At 44.8% G+C, this 12,524-nt stretch overlaps 1 long non-coding RNA gene across 1 annotated transcript in view; it reads left to right on the top strand.

Annotated features, from left to right (window-relative positions):
* The first annotated feature begins 803 nt into the window (after positions 1-803).
* The window catches only part of LOC132510126 (uncharacterized), a 36,833-nt gene continuing 25,112 nt past the window's right edge, over positions 804-12,524 (top strand). The window contains exons 1-2 of the long non-coding RNA XR_009537242.1: positions 804-911; positions 2,551-2,590. This is a non-coding gene — a long non-coding RNA (uncharacterized LOC132510126). The remainder of the gene's footprint in view (positions 912-2,550; positions 2,591-12,524) is intronic.

Genomic DNA, 12,524 nt, shown 5'->3' with positions numbered 1-12,524 from the left:
GTTTACTGTGGGAACGGCAGCAGAGTTCCATACTTGACCACCTGCTCAGTCACCCAACATCCCTCCCCCATTTTCCCCAGTATGACCTTGTCTAGACTTTTTCTCTCTTGTCACTGCCCAAATATACTGTAGCCCATAAAATCGACTTCAGCCCACATGTATTTGAAGAGAAATAATATCTATTAGCTTCCAGATAATAAGTGGATTCACTGCGTATGGAAATGACAAGCTTTCGTGTGTCTTTTGATTTTGTAACTTTGTGAAGCATAATACAATGTCTATTTCTTTTTTTTCTTTCTTTTTTCTTTTTTTATTATTATTTTTTACATCTTTATTGGAGTATAATTGCTTTACAATGGTGTGTTAGTTTCTGCTTTATAACAAAGTGAATCAGTTATACATATACATATGTTCCCATATCTCTTCCCTCTTGCGTTTCCCTCCCTCCCACCCTCCGTATCCCACCCCTCCAGGCGGTCACAAAGCACCGAGTTGATCTCCCTGTGCTATGCGGCTTACAATGTCTCTATTTCTGTGATCGGTTGCAGAGTACACACCACGGAAATCTTCGTGCGCCCCTTTGAAAGGAGCGAGAGCGAGACCCCATCTCTTTATGGAAACTTCGGGTCACCACTTCCGAGAAAGTCTTGCTGGGCATCTTGGCCTTTGCCGAGAGGTCTGGAAAGGGCGCCCCTAGCCAGCGTCCGCGTCTGGGTGAAAACTACATTACCCAGATGTCTCTGCGCTGCGCGTCTGCGGCGCTGGGCCAATGAAGGCCGAGGAGAAGGACGCTCTCATACTTTGCGAAACCTGTCAAGGAGGGACTTCCGGCGTTCTCCCGGCGGCGGTCATTTTGGTGACCATGGGTCGGTCGGCTTGATCCGGTTATGCAGCTCTTGGTCCGGCCCGAGGTAAAGTGAGCGGGAAGGGGCGAGAGAAGACGGTGTCTGCAGCTCATAGAGGCGGGTGTGTGGCTCGGAGAGGGCGCCGCCTGGTGTGACTCCGCCCGGGGGCTGGGGTAGGGGTTTGGCTGAGCCCGCGGCGCCCGGGCTTTGTCGCCCGACTTTCCCGGCTTCGCTCCGCTACAGGCTCTCTGGCGGCTGTGCTGAGGGACCCAGCAGAGGTTGATGCTCTGTGCCACAGGCCTTCACCTGCCCAGACCCCCACCTCCGAACCCTAAAGCTTCGAATGAGGGGCGCTTGCCCAGGTCACTTTAGGTTGTCCCCTTTAAGACAGTGGAGCGTTCCTGGGTGGAGTCTCCATTTCTGACACCCAGTGTAATGAGTAGAGGACTGTTACATGTAGAGGGACCAACATGTGCAGAGCCATGGAGGTGCGATAGAGGAGCATTCGGGAAACCTGGGGCGAGTCTCCTTATGGAAACATTGTGAGCGGATGAGCGCTATGTGGAATGGTAGTTGCCCGAGCAGCTAGGCCTGCATTCTGAATACACTGGTAGCCACGGAGAGTTGTGAGCAGATAGACTAGATTTGAGCTAGAATTCTAGAAGTTTCCTAAAGGATGCTGAGAGATCAAACTGCGTGCGGGGTAGAGGGTAGGGGTGGGCAGTTAAGGATAGTGGATATGGGGTGACCTTGTGGAGGCTACTGCAAACAGACCAGAATTATCATGGAGGCTGGACCGGAGAGGTGGCTGTAGAGTGGGGAGAAGTGATCCAATTATGAGACTTTTTTTTTTTTAATAATTTATTTTGGCTGCTCTGGGTCTTAGTTACGGCACGTGGGATCTTTGTTGTAGCATGTGGGCTCTTAGTTGTGGTGTGAGAACTATTAGTTGTGGCATGTTTGCAGGATCTATTTCCCCGACGAGGGATTGAACCCAGGCCCCCTGCATTGGGAGTGCGGAGTCTTAACCACTGGGCCACCAGGGAAGTCCCTATGAGAAGATTTTAAAGGATAGAAAAATTAGCATCCACTCAACCCTCTTTCCCCATTTTTAACTAGGAGTTTATGAAACAACCACTCATTTCAACACCGAGAGATCAGTATTCTAAATGTGTAGGTATAGGTAGGCATTTCAATTCAACACTGAAATGTATGAATTTAACAAGTTTATGCGAACACTTAATATTTGGTTCACACCTGAATATACCATAAATCAGTATATTAAGACACTAAAAAGTCTTAAATATTACATTTTCTCAAATACTCAAAAGGTAAATATAACACACATCTAAAATTTCAAAATCCATTAAGTCATTTGCACTGAAAACATTGACAAAAGCCTCAATTCTGTGGATGGTAGTTATAGCTCATATTTAACACCTGACATACCCTAAGGCATATGATACCAACATTAGCCCTATGAGGTTGGTACCATTTTTATGCCCATTTTAGAGATAAAAACACTGAGGCACAGGAAGATTGAGTCCTAGTTTAAGGTTACACAGCTAGTAAGAGGCAGCACCAAGGACTGAAGCCCAGAAGTTAACGTCAGGTCATCTTGCTTCAGGGTAGGCATAGGAGGTTGGATCAGCCCTTGAGACCCCACCATGGATGCCCTTCACTCATAGTCTCACTCTTCCTGCAGGTTTCCATGGCTTCAGAAGCATTTCATGAGCAATGTATAGGTGAGTAAAGCTTGGCTCAGGACCTCACTCTCCCCATCTCCCACTCATGGTCTCCAGGATGTGTCCTGGGACCCCCTGCCTGCCACTCTACTGTTGTCATTGGTGCTGAGGCCTCTCCTCAGACTCAAGACCCTGAATCCAGGCCAGGGGTTATATGGAGGGGTCCCTGGTTTCTGGCCACTAATAGTCTGTCCTGTAGAAGGTATTAAATGTACGGGAATCACCATGTGCAAATGCTTAGAGGTGAGACTGAGTGGCAACTGCAGTTCTCCATTACGTCCTATGGGATGAGAGAGCCGGGGTGCAGGAGTCAGGCCTGAAATGGCAGGCTGAGGGACTGTGCCTCTATTCTGGGGACACTGGGAGCCATGGAAGTTTTGGAGAGAAGAGCGTCTGAATCAGGTCTAAACAGACTTTCTCTGGTTGCAGAGTGGAGAGCAGACAGTAGGAGTGAGGGAGGCTTTTGCAGTACTCTAGATGAGTGTGGTGACAGCGGGACCAGGTTGGTGGCTGGATCAGGGTAGTGGCTGTGGATGGGGATTTGTGGATTTGTTTTTAGAGTAGGTCCAACAAAACTTTCTGACTAGAGAGGGGAGTTGTCTAAGTGTTGGCCTTTGCAGCTGGAAGGAAGGAGATGCCATTAACTGGAATGGGGAAATCACTTGTAGGCACGTAATTTTCAAGAGGGAATATTAGGAGTTAGATTTTGGCCATGTTGAGTCTGAGAAGCAGAGAGCCCCCCAAGTGGAGGCATTGAGTGGAAAGCTGGACACAGGTCTGGTTTTCAGGGGAAGAAATCAGGTTGGAGACACCACAACCTGGTGGCCTGTGTGTGGACTGGGGTGGAGCTGTGAGTCATTTAGTAGGGGGAGTCTTCAGATCATGGTGACGGTGTTGTTAGGGGACAAGGAAGAGGAGGGCCAGATTGGAGGACTGGGCCTCTCTCTTGAGCACCTGAATGGGGCTGGTGCACATCACAAAGGCAGATGAGGGAGAGTAGCGGCCGTGCGGGAGGAGGTAGGTGTGGAGGAGAGGTGGGTCTCGTAGGGGACCAAGGCTTCCAAGGGGGAGTGCACATGAGGTGGATGTGGGAGCATAGCAGTAATGGAGGTGAGATGGCAGTGAGGCCGAGGCCTACTCCCCCTCTAAAAGCACGCTAGAGTTTTGTGACCTTCGGTGAGGCCTGCAGGGTTTCACTTAGGCTGGCAGATAAGCTCAGGGGCAAATGGGTCAGCTGGGAGAGTAGCTGGGCCTGGGCTGGGGGATGGGAGGTTCTGGGTTTTGAATGAGGCTTGACTGGAAAGAGGAAGGCTGAGACTGGTGAAGGGACAGCATGTGTAACACAGCAGTAAAGAGAATTTAAAGTGTGTGGCACCTGCATGTGGTTCTAGGTGGCTGAAGCTGAAGCAAGGAAAGGGCGTGGTGGAGAGGCCTTCAAAGCAGGGCTGGGGCTTCCCCTGCCAGCGTGGGCCATCAGGGCTCTGGGCAGGTGGATCGTAACTGCGTTTGGCAAGCACTCTCCAGATGCCTTGTGCAGAGTGGCATGTGGGGAGGCCAGGGAGATGCCTTTGGTGTGGGCTGAGGTGGAGGAGGTAGCAGTGTTGGTGGGGGGTTGGAAATGTGGGGGAGGTGTTGTCAATGGAGTGGTGCGCTCAGTGGGGAGAGTGAGAACTGAAGGTCCCAGGGACTTGCTCCCAGCAGCTTAAAGGAAGAAAACTGAGCCCATGTTTGGTGTGTCTGGGAGGCATGATCTGGGAACCCTTGTGGAACTTGCTGGCAAGAGTGGAGGTGGAGACTTTCATGCCATACCCAGTGCTTGGATGGCATTTATTTGCCCACATGCCTATCGTGGATGTGGGAGGGCACATTGATCAATAGGAAGGAGAACGCTGGCACCAGTGGCATCTGGGCCTCGTATATCCTGAGTTTTGGAGCTGGAGAGGAGTGGGGGCAGGGAGTGGATGTCTGGGGGACTAACTGAGGGTCCTGGGGAGAGAGGCTGCTCAGGGACGTTGCCTTCCCCATCATGGTAGGGCACTGTAACCTTTGAGGATGTGGCTGTGGACTTGTCTCAGGAGGAGTGGGAGCTTCTTGAGGGACTCAGAGGCTCCTGTACCATGATGTGATGTTGGAGAATTTTGCACTTGTAGCCTCACTGGGTGAGTCCTTCACACTCAGCTGAGTGTCTTTGACTGGTTTCTTTCCTTCCTTGTTTCTCCAGGGGCCACTCTTTCCTTCACAGCCAGACTGTGGACATTGCTCCCTTCCTGTGTCTTCTTTCATAGGTGCTGTGGGTGCCAGGCTTGGCTGAGTGTACTCTCCCATCCTCTCCCAAGCAACCCTTCAGCATCCCTGAAGCCTTTCAGGGAAGGATATGGGAGTAGGAAGTCTGCAATGAAACCAGTGGATCCCAAAGACTTGGTCACCCTAGCAGAGTGACTGTCCAGATATATTGCAACTCTCTGCCCCAGGTCTGCTCCCTTCCCTCCAGCTGGCATTTCCTCATGCCTGACTGTGCCAGGAATTGCAGGCACCAACATGGTCACTACTTGTGGGGACCACTGGGCTGTTCCTATGAGATACTCCTCCAGGTTTCTTTTTGTAACATTAGTTTTTTTCCCTGTGTTCATGGGGTGGGTTGCTCTGCACCAGTGTTGTCTACTCACCTGCCTTGTCTTTCACTTAGGACTTGTGTCTTCCAGGTTCCATGTAGTTGCCCAACTGGAGTTGCAGGGAGAGATGTGGGTGCCTGACAGGGCAGGCCTGACTCCAGCCATAGCAAGAGGGCCCTGGAGGAGGACTGGCCTTGGGAGGTGGGACCTGAGGGATGGCTTCATGTCAGGGCTGGGTTCACATCACACCAGGAACCTCTCTGGTGCCCATTGTTGTTTTCATGCCAAGGTCAGGGGCCATAATTTACTTCTATCTTTTAATCTCCATTCTTGACAATTTGCCCCTTTATCATTTCTAATCTGACTTCTGGCCAGGGCTAATCCATGCCTGTCTGGCCTTCAGGTCTCCCCTGTTCCTCTCCACGGCTCCCTCAGAAGGGCTCTCCAACATTGAGCTACACATAATGTATTGGTGAGATGTAGACATATTCTAAGCAGTACATGAACACCAGCTACTTGGTTGCAGTTGATTTCCCCTTTTGTTCAGTGCTCATGTCACTAGCAGACAAGCCCCTGCTGAAAGCCATTTGCAGAGAAGTGAGTTGGGAGACCCAGCCTCTTCTTCCTGTACTGCATCCCACCTGTTTCCTTGCCCATAGTAGACCTCCCCATTGTGTGATCTTGCCAGGCTCAGAACTGCACAGCAGACCCTTTCTTACCTCACTTCAGCCCCTTTGTCCTTCCAACAGTCCTATGTACTAATTCCTGGGTTTGTAAGAAGTACATTTGTGATAGGGCTGCCCCCTCCCACCAGAGGCTGCATGCTTTCAGATTGTTGGTTTTGAATGAAGGATGAGGAGGCACTTTCTCAAGGCGTGTTACAACTCAGGACTCTCAAGGCAGGTCCAACCACCCAAAAGGCCTACCCTTGTGGGATGTGTGGCCCAGTCTTGAAAGACATTTTGTACCTGTCTCAGCAGCAGGGAATATACCCCAGGCAGAAACTGCACGTGTGCAGCATGTGTGAAACAACTCTGGTTCAGTGTAAGCATTCACCAGCAACAGAAGCAGCACAGTGGAGAGAAACACCTCAGAAGGGTTGAGGACTGGCTTTTGTTTGTTAAGAATTGCAGAGTCCACATGTCAGAGAATCCCTTTATGTGTGGGGATTGTAGGAAGGACCTCCTGCCCAGCTTGGGCCTTCTCCAGCGCCAGAACACTCACAGCAAGGGGAATTCACCTAGAAGCACTGAATGCAGGGAGACTTTTCGCAATGGAGAAGGGCATGATAGGTGAATGTGGGAAAGCCTTTAGCCACAAAAATAAGTTCGTTGAACACCGAAGAGTTAACACTGGAGAAAGACCTTATCAGTGCGTTGAATGTGGAAAATTCTTTAGGCACAACTCTAGACTTATGGTACAGCAGAGAGTTCACATGGGTGTAAGGCCTTATGGGCGCAGTGAATGTGGGAAAGCCTACAGCAGAAGTTCCCACCTTGTTTGGCATAAGAAAGTTCACACTGGAAAAAGGCCTTATGAATACAGTAAATGTGGGAAAGCCTATAGCAGCAAACACTTGTTCAACACCAGAGAGTCTACACTGGAGAAAGGCCTATGAGTGCAGCAAATATGGGAAACTGTTTAGCCATAACTCCAGCCTTATTGTACACCAGAGAGTTCACAGTGGAGCAAGGCCTTATGAATGCAGCAAATGTGGGAAAGCCTTCAGCTATAGACACAGACTTGTTCAACATCAGAAAATTCACACTGGAGAAAGATCTCATGAGTGTAGTGAATGTGGTAAAGCCTTTAGCCAGACTTGTCCAGCACCAGAAAATCCACACTAGAGAAAGACTTATGCATGTAGTGAATGTGGGAAATGCTTTAGGCGAAGCTCTGGCCTTATTGAACATCAGAGAATTCACACTGGGGCAAGACTTTATAAGTGTAGTGAATGTGGAAAATTCTTTAGCCACAAAATCACACTTGTTTGGCACCAAAGAACCCACACTGGAGAAAGGCCTTGTAAGTGCACTGAATGTAGGAAATCCTTTAGCCAAAGTTCTGGCCTTATTGTACACCAGAGAGTTCACAGTGGTGAAAAGCCATACGAGTGCATAAAATGGAAATTTTTTTAGCCAAAGATCCAGCCTCATTTTACACCAGAGAGTTCACACTGGCAAAAAGCCTTCTGAGTGCAACGAATGTGGGCAACCCTTCTGCCTTAAACCCACACTTGTTCAACACCAGAGACTACACACTGGAGAATGGCCTTATGAATGCAGTGAATGTGGGACATTCTTTAGCCACGAGTCCAGCCTCATTAAACATCAGAGAAGTCACATTGTAAAAAAGCCTTAAGCTAGTGGCCTTTCCTCATTTGTTACCAGAAAGTTCAAACTGGAGAAAGGCCTCTGCAGTGCAGGGTGTTTGCTTGGTCAACGGGAATGACACCAGGGAGAAGTTCTGACAGTAGTCTTTATAAAGTAGCCATCAACCAAAAGTTGTATCTCACACATCTGAACGTCCACAGTGGGGAGATATCCTATGAGTGCCAGTTATGTGGGAAGCTCTCAGGACCTGTAATGCAGTTTGACCTGCTCAAGGCCCTTGCCTGAGTTAAATCACTGCCAGTACCTGTGGCAGAAGCCATCTCGCCTCTGCCTTCTGGCTAATGTGCATCAGGTTACCCAGTGTGCCCAGGGAAGGCAGACCTCTGTACTCTCCCCTTCTCTGGAGGAAATCATGAGTGGTCTAAGGTCATTGGAGGCATAATTACATTCACACACTGGGTGTGATTAGAGTTGGGGGGAGCGAGCTAAAGAGGATGTACCCCATCTGAAGTGCTTCCAGAAATATTCTGCTCACTAAAGCTATGAGGGATGAGCATGTATAGATATTCTCAGTACTTCTAGATTTACATTTCTTCTATGGACAAGGGTCACCGGCAGAGCAAATAATCTTAAAGCTTTCTGGATTCCTGGGGCTACTTGGGCTGTTTACCTCAAAGCCACTGTTAGACAGGCAAGAAAATGGAGACTGAGAGAAGAGAGATATTGTAGTCCAAGAATGTGACTTTTGTGACTCACAGTCTTTATTGCTTGCTATTCTTTCCTTCCATTGAAGTAGGGGTGTCCCACCAGAGGGCTGAGAATAGTTATGGTCAAGTCAATATGTTTGTCAAATATTCCAGTTCTTCAAGAGAAGCAGGAGATCCAGATTTTTTGAAAGCTGGATTGAGATATAATTGATGGGCAGTAAACTGTGTATATTTAAAGTGTAAAATGTGATGTTTTGTCATGTATGGGCATTATACATATATGGTTTAATGATATTTAACAAATTCATCACCCTCCAAGTTACCTTATCCTCCTTTATAATCCCTCCTGTCCTCCCGCCCTAGCTCCCCATTCTCATGTCTTTCACTAAAAACTTCCAATTCTAGAATTTTGTATAAATGGAATAACAAGATGTTTACTCTTTTTTGCCTTTTTTTCCTCCACATATCATAATTATTTTCAGATTTCTCCATGTTGCATGTATGGGTACTTTATTTGCCTCATTAGAGAGTAGTATTTACTTGATGGATATATCACAATTTGTTTTTCTAGTAATCTTTTAATGGACATTTGGATTGATACTAGTTTGGAGTTACTGCAAATAAAGCTGCTATGGACATTCATGTACTAGGCTTTCTCTTGGGTTTGTCAACTTAAAGAAAAACACAACATAAGAGTTGTGAGTTTAAGTTTTATTCAGGGTCTTACTGAGGACTGTAGCCCAGGAGACAGCTCTGAGGAACTGCTCCAAAAACGTAGGGGAGGAGCCAGTATATATATGAATTTTTTGGCTAGGAAATACATGTAGTCAAGCATACATCCTGGTAAAAGATTACTGCTAATCACAAAGAACAGATATCTCAAGTTAATGATTTTAGTGCTTTTCTATGTATGAGAAGATGCAAGAATCTGGGGTCACTAAAGTTCTTCCTGAGATATGCATCTAATTATCTAGGGGACCATTTATCCAAAGCACAGAGTGACTCATCCTGTTTTTTCATCCTGAATTCCCCTCAAGGTACACTGCTGGTGGTGACTGCAGTGGGTTGTGGCTTAACCCCTGTGTACCTGGATGATGAGTGATGCTCTTTGTTCTTTTTCTTGTTCATGTTCCAATACTTAGGAGTAAAAGGCTTGAATGTCTCATTTGTGACCACAGCATTTTAACTTATGCAGTGACTGAGTGCTAACACAGAGATGTTAATACCATTGAAAGATTTTATTACATTTCCCAAGGGAAAGGACACATAGGGCTACATGGAGATCACCACTGTTGGTCAGGAGGCAGAAAAGAGTGAGGGGAAGGCAGAGGCCACAGCCTTTATTGGGGTTTTTGTGGGAGGAGCAAGGCAGAGTAAACAGCTTAGGATTGGCTAGTTTGAATAATGACAGCAGGTTTTGGACTAGAGAACTGGTCTCAGATTGTCTGGTACCTGGCCTTGTGTTGATTTAGGGCAGGGGAAATATTGGCTTTGTGTGTGACTTGGTGGTTGGGGCTATAGATGTGGATCAGTTGGTTTGTACATTAGAGACATACTTCTGGCTAAACCCTTTGCTGTCTCAAGAATGGGATAGTCCTGGGAGGGGTGGTCTCTCCAGCAAGCTTTTTAAGATGTCAAAACATCAAAAAATACAGAAAATAAAGAACATGATAAATACACTGAGTCAAAGAGTAAGTGGATGTATATCTTTTTATAAACTGACAAACTGTTCCAAGGTGGTTATACCATTTTACATTCCCACCCGCAGTGTATGAGAGTTTTATTTGCTCTATATTCTTACCAGCACTTGGTGTGGTCAGTGTTTTTGATTGTAGCCATTTTCCTTAGGTGTGTAGTGGTATTTCTCTGTGACTTTATTTTGTATTTCCCTAATGGCCAGTGTTTAGAATTTTTACATGTGCTTACTACCATCCCTCTGTTTTCTTTGGTTAAGTGTTTGTTCAGATCTTTTGCCTATTAAAATCTTTTTCTGATGTATTACTGATTTTTCAGATTTCTTAAATTCTAGATTCAAGTCCTTAATTAAGTATGAGATTTGCCAGTACAGTTTTCTAGCCTGTGGCTTGGTTTTTCATTCTCTTAACAGTTTTCCTATGGCAGAAAATTGTAATGTTGATAAAATAAAGTCCAATATATTGTTTTTTTCATTTTATTGAACATGTGTTTGGATTGTATGTAAAAAGTCTTTGTCTAACCCATAGTAAGAAGATTCTCTCTTATGCTCCCTAATGGAGGTTTTCAGTTTTAGGTTTATAATCCATTTTGAGTCAATTATAATGCACTGTGTAAGGTTTGGAGTCAGAGTTCTTTAAAAAAAAAATGATATTCAGTTGCTTCACAACATTTGTTGAAAGAACTATCTTTTCTCCACTAAATTGCCTTTACACATTTCTCAAAAATCAGTTGCTCTTATATGTGCTACTCTTTTTCTGTACTTTTTTCATCTATATTTTTGGAAATATCTTAGTCTTAATATAATTTTATAATATGTCTTGAAATCATGTAATGCAGTCCTTCAACTTTGTACTTCTTTTTCAAATTTCTTCTTGCTATTCTGAATCCTTTGCATTTCCATATGAGTTTTATTTATTTTTATTATTATTTTTTTGCGGTACACGGGCCTGTCACTGTTGTGGCCTCTCCCGTTGTGGAGCACAGGCTCTGGACGCACAGGCTCAGCAGCCATGGCTCATGGGCCTAGCCACTCTGCGGCATGTGGGATCTTCCCGGACTGGGGCACGAACCCATGTCCCCTGCATTGGCAGGCGGACTCTCAACCACTGTGCCACCAGGGAAGCCCTCCTCAATCATTTTTAATTAATTTGAGTCCTCTTCCTTTTTTCCTTGTTAAGTCTGCGTAAAAGTTTGTCAGTTTTATCTTTCAAAAAAATTGACTCTTGGTTTCATTGATTCTCCATTGTTTCTGTATTTTACATATTCACTCTGTTCTTTATCTCCTTCCTTTTGCTAACTTTGGGTTTAGTTTGTTCTTTTTCTAGTTCTTAGAGTTGAAAAGTTAGATTGTTTATTTGAGATCTTTTTTCTAATGCAGGCATTACTCACTATAAAGTTCCCTCTTAGCACTGCTTTTGCTGCATCCCTTAGTTTTGGTATGTTGTGTTTTTATTTTCCTCTGTTTCAAGGTGTTTTTTCAAATTTCCCTTTTGTTTTCGTCTTTGGTTATTTTAGATTATATGTTTAACTTCCACATGTTTTTGAACTTTTCAGTTTTCTGTTATTGATTTCTAGTCGATACCTTTGTGTTTAGAAAAGGTACTTGGTGTGATTTCAATCTTTTTGAATTTGTTGAAACTTGTTTTATGACCTAACATATTATCTATCCTGGAGAACATTCCATGTACACTTGTGTATACACATTCCATGTGTATAGTTCAAGTCCAATGTTTTGTTACTGATTTTCTCTCTGGATTTTCTATTCACTGTTGAAAGTAGGGTTGAAGTCCCCTTCTATTATTGTATTGTTGTCTATTACTCTCTTCAGTCTGTTACTATTTGCCTAATACATTTAGGTTCTCCAATGTTGGGTGCATATATATTTACAGTTATTATATCCGCTTAATGAATGAACTGTTTACTATTACATAATTAACTTCTTTGCTGTTAAACTTTTTGAATTAAGGTCTGTTTTGTCTGATACAAGCATAGTTACCTGTGCTGTCTTTTAGTTTTCATTTGCATGGAATATCCTTTTCCATGTCTTCACTTTGAGCCTATGTGTGTCCCTGAAGATGAAGTGAATCTCCTCTCTGCAGCACCTAGTTGGATCTTGATTTTTCTTTTTATCCACTCAGCCATTCTGTGTCTCTTGATTACAGAATTTAATACATTTATATTTAAGTAATTATTGATAGGGACTTGCAATTGCCATCTTGCTTGCAATTGTTTTCTGGCTGTATTGTAGTCCCTTTGTTTCTTTTTTCCTCTCTGTTGCCATCCTTTGTGAATTTATGATTTTCTGTAGTGGTATACTTTGAGTCCCTTTATCTTGTGTTTATCTACTATAAGTCTTTGTTACCTTGAGTGTTATGTGAAATATCTTATTGCTGTAACAGTCTGTTTTAAGCCAATGACAACTTAACTTTGATCGCATAAAAAAACTCTACCCTTTTACTCCACCCAACCATCATCATGCTTTTGATGTCACAATTTGTATCTTTTAATATTGTGTATCCATTACCAAATTTTTGTAGCTATAGCTATTTTTAATGCTTCTGTCATGTAACCTTTATACTACAGTTAA

Source organism: Lagenorhynchus albirostris, chromosome 19, assembly GCF_949774975.1.
Source record: "Lagenorhynchus albirostris chromosome 19, mLagAlb1.1, whole genome shotgun sequence".
Lineage (NCBI taxonomy): Eukaryota > Metazoa > Chordata > Mammalia > Artiodactyla > Delphinidae > Lagenorhynchus > Lagenorhynchus albirostris.
This window is presented reverse-complemented; position numbering and strand designations above follow the sequence as displayed.